At 41.7% G+C, this 15,271-nt stretch overlaps 1 protein-coding gene across 4 annotated transcripts in view; it reads left to right on the forward strand.

Moving 5' to 3' along the window:
* Positions 1 to 15,271, forward strand: part of LUZP1 (leucine zipper protein 1) — a 95,224-nt gene that overhangs the window by 67,333 nt on the left and 12,620 nt on the right. For 2 of the 4 annotated variants that reach the window (XM_038002869.2, XM_038002809.2), the window contains exons 2-3: positions 3,049 to 3,114; positions 3,572 to 3,677. The gene's annotated coding sequence lies outside the window, so the exon portion shown is untranslated. The remainder of the gene's footprint in view (positions 1 to 3,048; positions 3,115 to 3,571; positions 3,678 to 15,271) is intronic. The other 2 variants (XM_038002929.2, XM_007980094.3) reach the window with 1 other exon arrangement.

Consider the following 15,271-nt stretch of genomic DNA (forward strand, 5'->3'; position numbering starts at 1 on the left):
ATTGGAACTTCAGCTCCGACCAGCCTCAGGCCAGAGCTCCAAAAATGGGGAGTTCATTCCATGTCAGCCCTTTCTTCCAGCTTTCAACTTATTTTCAAAATCTGCCAGCCCTTGTTCACTTCAGATAGTTTTTGTGTTTTATCCAGACTATAGTTGTTGTCTGTGGGAGGGTCATACTGAAAGCAGAATTTCGTACTGACATTTTTATCTATTACTAAAGTGTTTGGGGGACAAAAATGTTCACCTGAACTGGTTTTGTAACCTTGGGCAAGTCTTGTTTCCTCTCTGGGACTCACTTGCTCCTCTGGGAAATGAGGTGGTTGGACTCTGTGATCTGTAAGGATCCTTTAATCTCTGTTTCTAGGCAGACAGACCCATACACACATACTACCACCACTGTCACCACCAACAGTAACAACAAACAATAAGTGCCAGAAGAGATGCTTGAGGGAAGTGATGAGGATGGGTCTGTCGTGGTGGAAAGCTCTCTGAAGTGGCATCACTAAGGAATTTGAGGATGTTTATAGTCATCCTCTTGTTTTGGGAACAGAGGGCGAGTACACTGAGGATGCAAGAAGTAAATGGCGTTCAGAAGAAAGAAATCAGTTGCTGCTTGCTTCTACCCCTTAGAAACAGGAGAGAATGTAGACAGTTGAAAACAAATCAGGGTTAGCTGGAGTTCCTCTTTCCTTTTGGCAGTGCATTCTGTCTTGTTTTGAAGAGAAAAGCCCCTGGGCCTTAGTAACATGTCAGCAAATTTGGCAGTAGGTGGTAGGTGCTGGGACAGTAGATTTTAGCAGGGGTGCTGCTATCACTGTTAGGGCTGCAGAGACCTTAGGGGAGATAGACTAGATTTATGTGACCTTTTCTTAGGGTTCAGAATTTTTATGTAGGAGAGGTTTTAGGCTATGCAGAAGAAGGTGTGTGTATGGATGTGTGTGTGTGGGTGTTTGTGTATGGGTGTTGTGTGTTTATGGTGGGTGGGGAGGGGGAAAGAGACAGGTGGTGATGGGGCAGGACAGAAGGTCTGTGGAACTGCCCTAAAACTGTTTGAATACCAATCACACTTACTTTAACTTCCATTGATTCTTTTTTAAAAGCAGAGGGTGGAGAGCTAAAGCTTCCCTCACATCCACCTAAACCATCTCTTGGGTGCTGCCTTGGTATAGATCCTTTTAAAAATTATTTTTAAAGGTAGAGTGTCACTCTGTCGTCTAGGCTGGAGTGCACTAGGACAGTTGTGGCTCACTGCAGCCTCAAACTCGTGGGTTCCAGGTGATCCTCCTGTCCCAGTCTCCCAAGTAGCTAGGACTATAGGTGCGCATCACCATGCCCAGCTAATTTAAAAAATTTTTTTTGTAGAGATGGGGGCCTCGCTTTGTTGTTGTCGAGGCTGTTCTTGAACTCCTGGGCTCAAGCAGTCCTCCTGCCTTGGCCTCCCAAAGTGCTGGGATTATAGGCATGAGCCACTGTGCCTGGCCTAGATCCTTTTTGATACTTATTTTCTAGCTGTTTTTATTATCAGTAACTCTTTTTTTTTTTTTTTTTTCAGACAATGTCTCACTCTGTCGCCCAGGCTGGAGTGCAGTGGTGCGATCTGGGCTCACCACAAACTCCGCCTCTTGGTTTGAAGTGAATCTCTTGCCTCAGCCTACTGAGTAGCTGGGATTACATTCACATGCCACCATGCCCAGCTCATTTTTGTATTTTTAGTAGAGACGGGGTTTCACCATATTGGCCAGGCTGGTCTTGAACTCCTAGCCTCAGGTGATCCACCCGCCTCGACCTCCCAAAGTGCTAGGATTACAGGCGTGAACCACTGTGCCTGGCCGATATTATCAGTAACTCTTCTCTTTGGGAGGCTGAGGTGGGAAGATTACTTGAGGTCATGAGTTTCAGACCAGCCTGGGCGACATAGTGAGACCCCATCACTACAAAAAAATTTTTTTTTCCAAATTTTATTGGCTTGAGGCTTGAGTTCCTCCTATTCCCCTCATCTTTTAAACTATTTTTAAAAACTCTCATTATTTGTCCATCTTCATTCTAGCCTTTTTGCTCTCTAGGAAGAGGCAGGGATGGATTCGTGTGTGGGTGTGCGCGTGCGTGTGCGTATGTGCATGTTTTGCTGGAAGTGTGGAAGTTGGATTGAAGGGACCAATGGTCTTGGAAGGCAGTCACAAGGTGGCTTGCAGGGATGTGCAGGGGAGGCAGTTGTGATGAAAGAAGGGAGGATAGTTTGAATGTAAGATCATGTACAAAAGGTTTAGGTTTACCACTAGCTTAGAAGCTACCTTTCCATTTTCCTCAAGAGTAAGTGAGAAACACAAGAAGTTTGACCCAGATTTTCCATCTCTAGTAGCTCTTCTCTGATTTTAGGGGTAAGATTCAATGGGATGGTAGGCTTTTCACCTCTCCTATAGAAGGCTGCTTGTTACAAAACTGGAGGGTAAGTTTGCAGACAGAGAAGCTCTATTTTTAGTTCTAATTGATATTGGGTGGTTCAGGGCTCTTTTGAGGACCGAGTCTAGAAGGCAGCAAAATGAGAGCCAGCATGGTGAAAGGACTTTCAAAGTCAGACAGACTTGAGTTTAAACTCTGTCATTTAATAGCAAGCTGTAAGACCTTGGACAAGTCACTTCTTGAAACTTAGATTCTTTATCTGTAAGGTAGAGGTAACATTATGTTCTTATTGTTTTATATAAAACATAAAGCATAGTGCTCAGGGTTGGTAAATACCCCACGTATGTTTTTTTCCTATCTTCTAGAACATCTTATTTTTACTAGAATCCTTTCTTTTCTGCTAAATAATTGCGTGACTGACTACCAAGTTTTAGTTTCCTTCCGTAAAACAAGGACATTTAACTGAAGGTTGAGTATCCCTTATCTGAAATCCCTGGGACCAGAAGTGTTTTAGATTTCAGATTTTTAAAAAAATATTTGCATGTATATAGTGACATGTCTTGGGATAAGACCGAAGTCTAAACATGAAATTCATTTGTGTTTCCTATACACCTTATATAGCCTGAAGGTAATTTTATTTTTCTCCAGGGGACATTGAATAAACCTGAGTATTGTGTGCCTGTATTTTGACTGCAACCTATCACATGAGATCAGGTATGGAATTTTCCACTTGTGGAGTCATGTGGGTACTCAAAATGTTTCAGATTTTGGAGCATTTTGAATCTGGGATTTTCAGATTAGGGATGCTCAACCTGTAGTTGATTTCTGAGATGCTTCCTAGCTGTAAGATGTCATATACATTTTTAGACTGTTGAGGAATGTTTAGGTGTTTTAATTTAAGCAAAGACAGTGGGTTCTACCCTAGGACCATATCATCTTATAGGGAAGGGGAAGTCTCCTACAGCCAAATTCTTTCTTGACTTTCCTGAGAGAGACATAGCCAACTTAGCCAGGTTCCTTTAGTGTCAGGATCTAGATACAGGTTTTACCTTGGCCCCTTGCTGACAGTGAATTGTATGTAAAAGTCTTTGGGACAACCCTCTGGGTCAGCTCAGTCTTGGTATGATTCATGCATTACCTGTCTCTTCCATTCTGTTTATATTCTATCCAGGTCAAGAGACAACTGTCTTTGAAAGATACTGAGTGACTGTTTCCAAAACAGCAAGCAAAGGGAGAGCCGCCGAAAGTATTGACGGAAATCTTGAATTGCCTAAATGGTAAGTATGTTGTACAGTGAAACCTGGGCATACCAGTAGGATTGGGTGGTTTCTGAAGCCACTATAATTTTGCCACTACTGGAAGTGGGAGGAAAGTCAGTATTTGTGATGGCCTATTATGAACCAAATACTATGCTGAGTACTTTGCATGTTTTCTCCTTTAACCAACCAATCAACCTGATGAGGGTGAAAAATCCTTGCATGAAGTCAGCAACCAAAAGAAGTAGGCCACCCTTAAGAAGCAGCTACCATTTATTGAGTATTTACTCTATGCCGGGCGCAGTCCTGTGGGACATGTTAGCTCCCTACCAACCCTGTGAAGTAAGTACTGTTGTCATCACCACAAGGAAACAAGCTTAGAGAGGTTAAATAACTCTTCCAAGTTCACACAAGTAGTAGAACTAGGTTTCAAACCTGTGTTACTTTCTTTCCTTTTTTTCTGAGACTGGGTCTCACTCCCATTGCCCAGGCTGGAGGGCGGTGGCATGATCATGGCTCACTGCAGCCTTGACTTCCTGGGCTCAGGTGAGCCTCCCACCTCAGCCTCCTGAGTAATTGGGACTACAGGTGTGCACCACCATGCCCAGCTAATTTTTTTGTAGAGACTGGGCTCTATATTGTCCAGGCTGGTCTCAAACTGCTGGGCTAACGCAGTCCTCCTGCCTTGGTCTCCCAAAGTGCTGGGATTATAGGCATGAGCCACCACCACAGTGGGTTATTTTCATTACACTGTAATGTTCCTCTTTTGAGAAAGTTACGTTTTGGTTGAGGCTGTGACTGATTTAACGTTGGAAAAGCAAAGCAAAATACAAAACCTTTTGATCAACAACTAGCTTCTTTTCCTAGCCATATGTGGATTTTATGTGCCAATATTTTATTGGTTGGTGTTGGCTAAGGCAGAGGAGAGCACTAATGAAATAGAAGGGAGAGAAGTGAGAACTTGAGTGGTGAGTGGCCAAGAGACCCAGTGGTCTTGGTTGCTACTGATAGCTGGATGATAGAGAAAACTTCCCTAGGAAAGTAGAGCAATAGGATAACTCAGAATGAGTGGGAAATGGGTTCTCCTCATAGCAGTGACTGGGCATAGGAAAGAAATCTTAACAAAGCCTCTTGCTCTCATGTCAACCCCTCTTAGGAAATAGGTGTAGTTAGGGATACTACAGAACTTTTCTTGAAGGAGTGGGAAAATTCAAGGCAAACTCTTGCCCTGTTAATTGGTTCAGGATTCTTGTTCTGTTCCGTTCCCTGGAGCATTTCTCTTACCTCAGAGAACTGGGTTATGAAATTAATTTCTTGTTGGGCGATTGGCAGCCAGTATTTGGTCTTTTTTAATGGAAGAACCAATGGTGTTTTCATATATTTGGTGAAATTTTGGGGAGAACAACCATTTTATTCATAAAACTTATTACACATAAACCTATTTTTTATTTTTTTATTTTTTGAGATGAAGTCTTGCTCTGTTGCCCTGTCTGGAGTGCACTGGCGAACTTGGCTCACTGCCACTGCAAACCTTCGCCTCCTGGGCTCAAGCGATTCTCCTGTCTCAGCCTCCCGAGTAGCTGGGATTACAGGTGTATGCCACCATGCCCGGCTAATTTTTGTAGTTTTCGTACAGACAGGGTTTCACCGTGTTGGTCAGGCTGGTCTTGAACTCCTGACCTCAGGTGATTTGCCCACCTCGGCCTCCCAAAGTGCTGGGATTACAAGTGTGAGCTACTGCACCCAGCCTACACATACCTATTATGCATAAAATATTTTGCTATATACTGGGGCTAATGTTCTGATGACAAAAAAATAATTAACCGCTTACTACATGCCTTAGTTATTGGAACCAAGTATACAGCATTAAACAAAATAGAAAAAGTCCTTGCTCTCAAGGATTGTATTCTAATGGGTAGAAACAGATAAAAATGAATAATTAGATATAAATAAATAAACAGGTAAATAGATAAATAACATCCACTAGATTGTACATGCTAAGAAGACAAAAAAGCAGCGTAAGGTGATAGTGGTAGGGAGCTGAGGGATTGCTTCTTTATGTATAGCAATCAAGGAAGGCCTCTGATGAGGTGATATTTTAAGCTAAGATCTAAAAGAAGCGAAGAGTCCAGCCAGGGGATATCTGGGGGAAGGAAAAGCATCCTAGGCAGAGGGAACAGCAGGTATAAAATCTGTGAGGGATGAGATGAGTATAACTGGTCATGTATAAGGACCCATAAGGAGGCCATGTGGCTGGAGTGGAGTCGTAGGGAAGGAGCAGCAGATGAGTGATGGGACCTAGATCTTGTAGGGCCTTAGCCATGTGACACCTTTGGAGTGCATTGTATTCTAAGTGAGGTGCACTAGAGAGTTTAGAGCAGAGGAGTGACTTGATCTGACTGATGATTTAAAAGGCCTCCTCTGGTTGTTGTGGGAGAACAGACTGTGGATGGTGGGGAAGGATGGACAGTGATGGGAGCAGGGAGACAAGTTAGGAAGCTTTTGCAGTAATCAGTAGTCCAGGGCAGGGATGATGGTAGGTTGGACCTGGGTGGTAGTGGTGGCTAACCAGAAAGCAGTGGATTCTAGACATATTTTGAAGGCTCTCAAATTTTAATTCTCCCCATAGACATGTTTTTTTTTTTTTTTTTTAAATTTTTGTCTTTGTTTTTTGAGACGGTCTCACACTCTGTCACACAGGCTGGAGAATAGTGGTGTGATCTCAGCTCAGTGTAGCTTTGACCTCCCAGGCTCGGTTGATCCTCCCGTCTCAGCCTCCTGAGAAGTTGGGACTACAGGCACATGCCACCATGCCCGGCTAATTTTTGTATTTTTTGTAGAGAAAGAGTTTCGTCATGTTGCCGAGGCTGGTCTCGAACTCCTGGGCTCAAGCTGTCTGCCTGCCTCAGCCTCCCAAAGTGCGCTATGATTATGGGCATGAGCCACTGTGCCCATCTGAGATGTTTGATTTATTTGGAGTTAACCTCTGGGTCACATGGGTTTAAGGATGTCATTGGAAACTTGACAGTGATCTCGGGTAAAATTCTAAAATTGATTGATCAAAGAATGAGAACAACAGTGACCCCTAGAAGCCAGCGTGTATTCATTAAGAATAAATCATGCTAGCTGATAACAATTCTTTTTTTTCTTTAAGCCTTGCCGTGATTTTATTTAAATGATCGGTCCAAGTTCAGTATAAAAATATTAGAGAATAGACATAAGCAAAAACAGAAAAAAAGCACATTATCCAGAAATAATTACCATATAGCAGTTTGGTATATATCAGCACATTTCATTTTTGGAAAGATTCCTAGGTTGCTGGAGGATTGGAATGTGCTACAAAGGTAATGTTTCTTAAGTGCTAAAATTAGGTATTTAATGTTTTCTCATGTGATCCCAAGACAAAAAAAAATTTGACCTGGCTTTGGAGCTAGTTGAATAATTGCACTCAGGAATTATAGTAGATCAGTGTTAATCTATAGGAGGTGTTTTTAGTGACATTCTACAGGGCTGTCAGGGCTGTTTTTGGTTATATTTTGTTTTTGAACATCAATTTGGATGAAGATATAGAAAAGACATGCCTATGAGATTTACATAGTGAATGCTTGCAGGCTGGACAGTGTAGAGAATATTTAGTCAAGGGATTAAAACTAAGAAGTTGAAATCCAAAAATAATAAATAATAATTTAAGCTGAAACTTACATGACACTTACTGTGGACCAGGTACTAGTCTAAGCAATTCTTGCATTAACTCATCTACACATACCATAACCTTACAGGTATTGAAGCATAGAGAAGTCAAATGACTTATCCAAGGTCACACAGCTAGTAGTAAAGTCAGAGTTGGAACTTAGGCTACCTGGCTTCAGAGTTCGTAAACTTTAATCATTGTATCGCATTGCCTGCAAAAGAATTAAACCCCATATTTCAGTTATTAAAAATGAGATTTAACAGTTTATTTGGAAACAAAACAAGTATGAATCTACAAACTGGTACTGTGGCTGCCAGATTAGTTCATGCAATCTTGGACTTCGTTATGAGAACTGGGCAGACCAGGTCATCTTTCATCCATCCCACCCTTTTACTCCATTTGAACTGTCCTGGTTCAGGCCCTTATCCCATCTCTTGTCTTGACTATTACAATAGCACCCTAGTTTATCCTGCTAGAACGGTCTTTCAAAAACTGCAATTCTGATTGTGTTACTCCCTTACTTAATCCCTTTGTCCAATACACGTTGCACATTTGCTTCCCATTTCCACTTGCAGGCATGTGTGTTTTGGAGGACTATAGAGTGGTATTCTTTTTATTTTCTCTTTTTTAAAATCTGAATTCATTGGCTACATTTAAGAGATTATATATAAAAGGAGGGCATAACCCCTCTTAGCTATAGTCCTTCTAGGCCCTTGAACTCATTTAAATCATTGGCCTGATCTCTTTGGCACTTGCATTTCAGCCTTTGGCATAAAGGCTAATCATCTTTCCTAGAATGTAGTGCCTGGATCTGAAAATAGTCCCCTTTATGTAAATTTGGCCAGTACGGAATACAATAAAACTATTACATTAATTTATTTACAGAACATTTATAAGGTTCCTATCTTGCTCCTGTCACTGTATTCAGTGCCCAGGACTGAAAAATGAAGATAACATAGTCCCTGCTCTCAGAGCCCAGCAGAGGAATGACAGATATTTTAAGTATCGTGGGTATAGTGATACAAGCATCTACAGAATTTAGGATGGTGGCATTTCTCTTGCGGGGAAGGATGGTTTGAAAAGGAAGTCCCAGAGAACAGATGCATTGAAAGATGTTTACCATTGGGCCAGGCGTGGTGACTCACACCTGTAATCCCAGTACTTTGGGAGGCCAAGGCAGGCGGATCACTTGAGGTCAGGAGTTCAAGACCAGTGTTGACAACATAGTGAAACCCCGTCTCTAGTAAAAATAGAAAAATTAGCTGAGTGTGGTGGCGCACACCTGTAATTGCAGCTACTTGGGAGGCTGAGGCAGTTCTCGAGAATTGCTTGAACCCAGGAAGCGAAGATTGCAGTGAAATGAGATCGTGCCACTTCACTCCAGCCTGGATGATGGAACAAGATTCTGTCTCAAAAAAAAAAAAGATGTTTACTGTTGGAATGGCAGTGGGTTGTACATTGGAAGGAAAGGAGATAAGGGAATGTTCCTCAAACAGTACACCCTCAGCCTCTGCACCTGCTGTAACATTTCAGGGGCCTTAAACCTACCACCCAAACCTTACCAGTTAATTGCTCTTCCCCTTGTGTCTCTGGTGTCAGCCACGCTGAATTAAATTCCCCAAATGCAGCATTGTTTTGTTAGCTTGTTCACTCCCTCCCTCCTTCCATCTCTCCCTCTCTTCCTCCCTCCCTCCTTCCCAATAAACAGCTATCTTATACTCTTTATGTACTAGGCACTGTTCAAGGGGCGGGGGATACAGCAGTAAAAAATTACAAACAAAAAACTACGCTTCTGACCTCACGCATCCTACTTTCTGGTAAGAAGAATCAGTGTAAATAAATTTACAAGTAATCAGGTGGTTAAATGTGCCAAGAAGAAAAATAAGTAGGGTATCTTACCTTAGAGATGTCCAAAGATGGAGTGAGTTGTCTGGGGAGGAAGTGACTGTCATTCCTGTCATTAGAAGTGTTTGAACGGAAGCTGAGTGACTACTTGCTAGATAACGTCTGCATTGAGTGGGAGGTTGGACTAGATGATCTCTAAATCCTTTCCAACATGAAGAATCTCTATATGCTAGCTGGGTTCCTAACTCTTGAGTTTGCATATCCAAATTACATGAATTTGTGATTCTGGGAAAAATAATGTAAGCCCTGTAATTAAATAGAAATGTGCAAGAATTTGATGGTGAGACTTAGACAGCCTAAGATTTTAAAACAGGTAACTACAAGTGGTCAGGAGGAAGCTGCTTGAAAATAGTTCTTGGCCAGGGCCAGTGGCTCGCGTCTGTAATCCCAGTACTTTAGAAGGCTTGAAGGGCAAAGTGGGAGGATGGCTTGAGTCCAAGAGTTCGGGACCAGCCTGGTCAGCATAGAGACCCCCTCTCTACAAAAAAAAAAAAAGAGAGAGAGAGAGAAAAATTAGCCAGGCATGGTGGCGTGTGCCCGTAGTCCCCCTGCTTGGGAGGCTGAGGTGGGAGGATTGCTTGAGGCTAGGAGGTGGAAGCTGCAGCGAGCTGTGGTTGCTCTACTGCATTACAGCCTGGTAGACCCTGTCTCAAAAAAATAAAAAATAAAAAAAAATTGCTCCCATTATCCTTTAGATCAGAGATTGGCAAATTCTGGCAGACAGGCCCACTGTCTTTTTGCTTTTTAAAATTTTAATAATTTATTTAAATAGAGACAGGGTCTTGCAGTATTGCTAAGACTGGCCTTGAACTCCTGGCCTCAAGCAGTCCTCCCCCTATATCTTCCCAAAGTGCTGGGATTACAGGCGTGAGCTGCCATGCCCTGCCCACTGCCTGTTTTTGTAAGTCAAGTTTAATTGAAACATAGTTATGTTCATCCACTTTTGTACAGTATGTATGTGGTTGCTTCATCACTACATTGTCAGGGTTCAGTAGCTGGAATAGAAACCTTAGATCCTATAAAGCCTAAAATATTTACTCTCTAAGTTTGCATACTTACATGTATACTATTAAACTTTAAAAAAAAAGTTTGCCGACCCCTCTTTAAATGACTATTGGGAACAGGAAGTGAATCATGGCAGCTGTGTTAGGAGAAGGGGCAGGGCAGGCCTGATTATGTTCTATTTCAGACCTTCCTGATCTGCCAGGACAGGAAGAAGAGCCACCCTCCAAAATGCTGGATGGGGCCACTTGGAACTGGGTTCAGGAACTTTGATAGAAAGAGCCCTGAATGAGAGACAGTTGGCACTGTATCTTGCTAGCGTGAATTAGAACTGAGCCAGGTACTAATGTAGGGGAAGTTGGCATGAAAAAGTGAGACTGTCCTTCCCTTTGTAAAAACCTTCCTATGATTTTCCAAGATTTAATATAAACAATTTCCTTCTCAGACCCCACCCTTAGGCACATTTAATTACTTCTTCTGAGCTTCCGATGTATATGTATGATAGTACAATATGCTAAGGAAAAAAAGAAAAGCAGGATAGAAGACGGGACGCAAAAGGGTGGGTGCTATCTTATGTAAGATGGTCAGGGAAGACTTCAGGCAAAGGTAAGGTTTTCTACTTATCTTGGCAAAATGTTGGGTGGATCATAGGTGTTCTATAAGTGTCTGCTAAATAAATGAATTTTGCCTGGATAAACATACTTAACAGAGAGTAAGGGAGACAGTAGGAAGAGAGGTATCTACTTTGCTTTTGGATGATCTGGGAGGTAGCAAAGCATTTCTTACTCTGGCTATGCTTAGGGCCAAAAGGTCAGAGATAGGGCCAAAAGGTCAGAGATAAGTAACCTCCTAACCCCATTTTCAGTCGAGTTCCTTGTTTACTCTGGGGAGAAGGGATGATCTCAGTGAATCACTATTTTTAGGAGGATTCTCCCTGATAAAACTTACTTTAGGTATGCATAGGACTTTTCAAAGTGTTTTTGCTAACTTTATTGCATAGTGTTGCTGTAAGGTAGTTGAGTTGATATTCTTTTATTTCTTCAGAGGAACTAAAGCATAGAGAAAATCAGTGACTTGGCCAAACAGTATAGTATTCTTAAAAGAATATAAACTTTGGAATTGGACCTAGATTTGCTCTGACTATCCTTGCTAGCTGTGTACTTTGGGAAAATTTGAGAGTCCCTGCCCCATAAGGTTATTGTGAAAGCTGAATAGAGGAATACTAGGTACTGTTTGTTGTGACTTATGTGCAAGGTGTTCTGCTAAGCATTTTACATGCCCAGGGATTACCTTATTGTGTTTGTGTAGACATTGAGGGAAAACCTCCATGGAGTAATGTAAGAACATGTAAAGTAAATGGTAGATCTGGGATTCCTGCAGAAATCATGTATATAAGGTACTTAGTATTGCCTGTAGTATAGTAGTGCCCTATTTGTGGTTGTACTTATTTGTTCCTTTATACTCTTTTGTCATTGTTAGTTTGTTTATAGAGTAGTGCTCAGAACTCCTCATTTTGTAAAAATGCTTAAGAGTTTATAAGGAGGTGATTTTGCGTAATGGGAAGAATCCTGAATATAGTCAGGAGACTGAAGTCCTTGACTTTGCTAAACTGCTGGAGAAAGCACAGAATTTACTTCTGAGTCCATTTCCTTGTTTCTAAATTAAGGGGATTGGATGAAGTAAGTGATTTTATTTTAAATAAAAGCTATGTAGATCTCTTTATTTAATAAAGTCATGTAGGGGAAGCCCAATATGGTAAGAAGCTAAAATCAGTTGCTTTGGTTGAGTAAATGGAAAGGAGCCTGGAGTTCAGCCTGCTCAAAATATCTCCCCGGCTCTCTTTCCTCTAAATGACCCCAAGGGGATTTGCTGAGTCTAGTTTGAAAACCAGTTGACTAAATGATCTTTAGCTACCTTCTGGCTCTGAAATCTCATTCTGAGGAGTGGAGGAAGATCCAGAAATGTTTTCTACTACTTCTCCAACACTTGGTCCAATAACTGGAGCTGGACATTCTGTGAGTGCTGTGGTTTTTTGATATCTATGTCCTGTTTGCGTGGCATAGACCTGCAAGAAAGGACTTCCCAGCAGGTCAAGGGGAGAGTATTGTGGTTGAGACATTGTGCAAGTGGCACAGGGCTAGGGATGAGACCCTTCAGAGCATTACGACAGGGCCTGAGAGTCTGTGCTCTCTGTTCACTCTTGCCGTCTGTTTTCTCCTTTGTAATCCATGATTAGATCATGGACATTCTTATTGTTTTCTGTTAATGGTCATTGCCAAGGGACTGACAAGCTATTTGAAAATTAGGAGACTCACTCATCAGTCAAATTCATGGAAGTTTCAGCATTCACTGTGTTCTAGGCTCTCTGCTGGGTACTGAGAATATAGTGGTGACACAAGTTGGAGAGAAGAATTGAGTAAATAAAGCTTCAATAGAGTGTGATAGGTTCTGTGGTGGGAACCATACAGCAGACTGTGAAAGCGAAAAAGAGAGGCCCTGATTCTGGCCTGGGGTTTGAAGAAGGCAGTCCAGAATTTTCCAGAAGGATGCCTTGTCTAAGGTGGGATCTGAAGAAATGAGAAGGAATCAAATTAGTGAGGGCCCAGAGGGAAGAGGGAGGGCAAGGATATAGATGAAGAGGCTGGCGGGGCCAGATCATGAAGGGCTTTGGGTGCCATCATGGGGAATTTGGACTATCCTAACAGTAGCCAGGACCTTTAGAGGGTTTTAAGTAGTGGTGTGTAATACCTGCTTTCTCTGTATGTTTCCAGTAAGTATTTCCTGCATATTTACTGGGTTTAGCTTTTTCATTGCCTGTACTGGTTGGTTGATATCATCCAGAGTCTTGAATAGAACATACAAAATTGGCACTAAACACCAAATAAATAAAACAGTGGTATAATTCCCAGACTCTCCTAATTCAGAATTATGATAATTTATAGATGAGGCTATACTAAAGTTTAACGTTTCCTTCTTTTGAAAAAGAGATTGTGAAAACTATAGTATAAGCTAGTATAAATAAGATGTGCTGAGAGAATGCTACAGTTTGAGGATAAGCTGGGTTTTCTTTAACAGCTTTATTGAGATATGCTTTATGTATCATGAAGTTTATCTCTTTAAAATATACAATTTAATGGTTTAAGCGTATTTATGACGATACGCTGTTTTAAAGGACTTTATAGATGCATCATATATCATTTGTCTTCCAATGACTATGATGGGAACACAGATCCTTTGTATCATACACTCATTTAAAATTGGTATGTGGTCTAAACTTAGTTAAGTCCCCCCAAACCAACACTGTGTATAAATTGACAAGGTTTTAATTGTACCACTGGGCAGAAGGCCAAAGGCAAGAGTTTTTAAAAGGGAAAAGGTTTCCTTCTAAAAACATAAACATAGAAAGTTTTTTCCCTCTATGTTTTTGAGAATGAGGAAGCAGGTAGGCTGGGGAAAGGAGAAGGGGAACCAAAAAAGGCAAAGATGAGAGGACAGAGAAAGATGTACCCAGAGAAACCGAGTGATGGACAGGGAGCTGTAATCAGGTGGGCAAGACCTGAATGGAAGGGGGAGGCTTGGTCTTTTCAACAGCTTCAAGCATTGGTGTTTTTGAGGAGCTGAGCTTGAGCCCCATCTGGTGGCTCTAGGCTTATAGTGCAGCCATTAGAAGAATCAGGCTTGGAGAGAATTGGCATTTGGCGTCTCCGCCAGGCCCAATTTCAGTTGTTTTTCTTTTGCCCTGAGCTTTCTCATAGGATCATTGTTGGAGTCATTTCTTCCCTCTACAGTGGTGGCTGTTTTTCTCTTATGTCTCAGGCTGTGTTTCTTCACTCTTATCCGTGAGTTTTAAATGCAATCTTACTGGACAACATCACCTAATACCCTATTGTTGCTGTCATCTATTGATGCCCTGAGTCATTGCCCCTACCTTCTCAACAACTTCAGATTCTATCTTAATGTCACTCTTTCCAGCATTATTCCTGTTAATTTGTGGTGCTTACATGCTGGTGACCCTTGTAACACCTTTACCTCTCAATTATTTCTCTCTTCCTCTCTCTTCCAATGATCTTGTTTTCTACTTCTCCCTACTCCCCCACAGGATTCCTATGATTATACCTTCATTTTTGACATTATCAATAACTACAGTCCCTCCATGATTTCAATTCCTTGAAGTCCCTTTCTGATTTCTGTCTTCTATATTTCAGGCTTAATTTCCTCTGGTACCTGGTACCCGTACTCCAACAAGCCTTCAAGTCCCCTTCAATTCATTAGTTTCTATTATATTTTCACTATTCGTCGCCTCCTTCTATACTGAGTGAATTTAAAGTCCCTCACACACATCCTCTGCTCTCCTGTCCTTCTCTTGCTTTGTTATGCAGTGCTTCGACCTGGTTCAGTCCAACTCTGGTTTCTCTATTCTTTCGTCTGTTCAACCAGCTGAACAAGACTGGAGAAAAAGATAGAACTTTGTTGATTGGTTTCACTTTAAATCGTTACCAGGAATTTCAAGTAGGCCCTTACACATCTTATACACATCTCATACACATGTCCCAAATGAAACTCCCATCTTCCTTCTCAGACTGCTCCATCTGCGGTCATCTCCATTTGAATTGATGATATTGCTGTCCGTCTACAAATTCAGCCCAGCCACCTTAGAGTCTACCTTAATTCCTATCTATCTATCTACCTACCTATCTATCTGCTTATTTATTTAGAGATAGGGTCTTGCTCTGTCACCCTGGCTGGAGTACAGTGGCACAGTCATAGCTCACCGAAACCTTAAACTCCTGGGCTCAAGCAGTGTTCTTGCCTCAGTCTACCAAATAGCTGGGACTACAGGTATATGCCACTGCACTTTCTAATTTTATTTTATTTTACCTTTTTATAGAGATGGGATCTTACTCTGTTGTGCCCAGGCTGGTCTTGAACTCCACCTCAGCTTCTCAAAGTGCTGAGATTATAGATACGAGTCATTGCACCCGGCTTCTTAACTCCTTTGTTTGCTTCATGCTTAACA

The sequence above is a fragment of the Chlorocebus sabaeus genome, chromosome 20 (genome assembly GCF_047675955.1).
Source record: "Chlorocebus sabaeus isolate Y175 chromosome 20, mChlSab1.0.hap1, whole genome shotgun sequence".
Taxonomy (NCBI): Eukaryota; Metazoa; Chordata; class Mammalia; order Primates; family Cercopithecidae; genus Chlorocebus; species Chlorocebus sabaeus.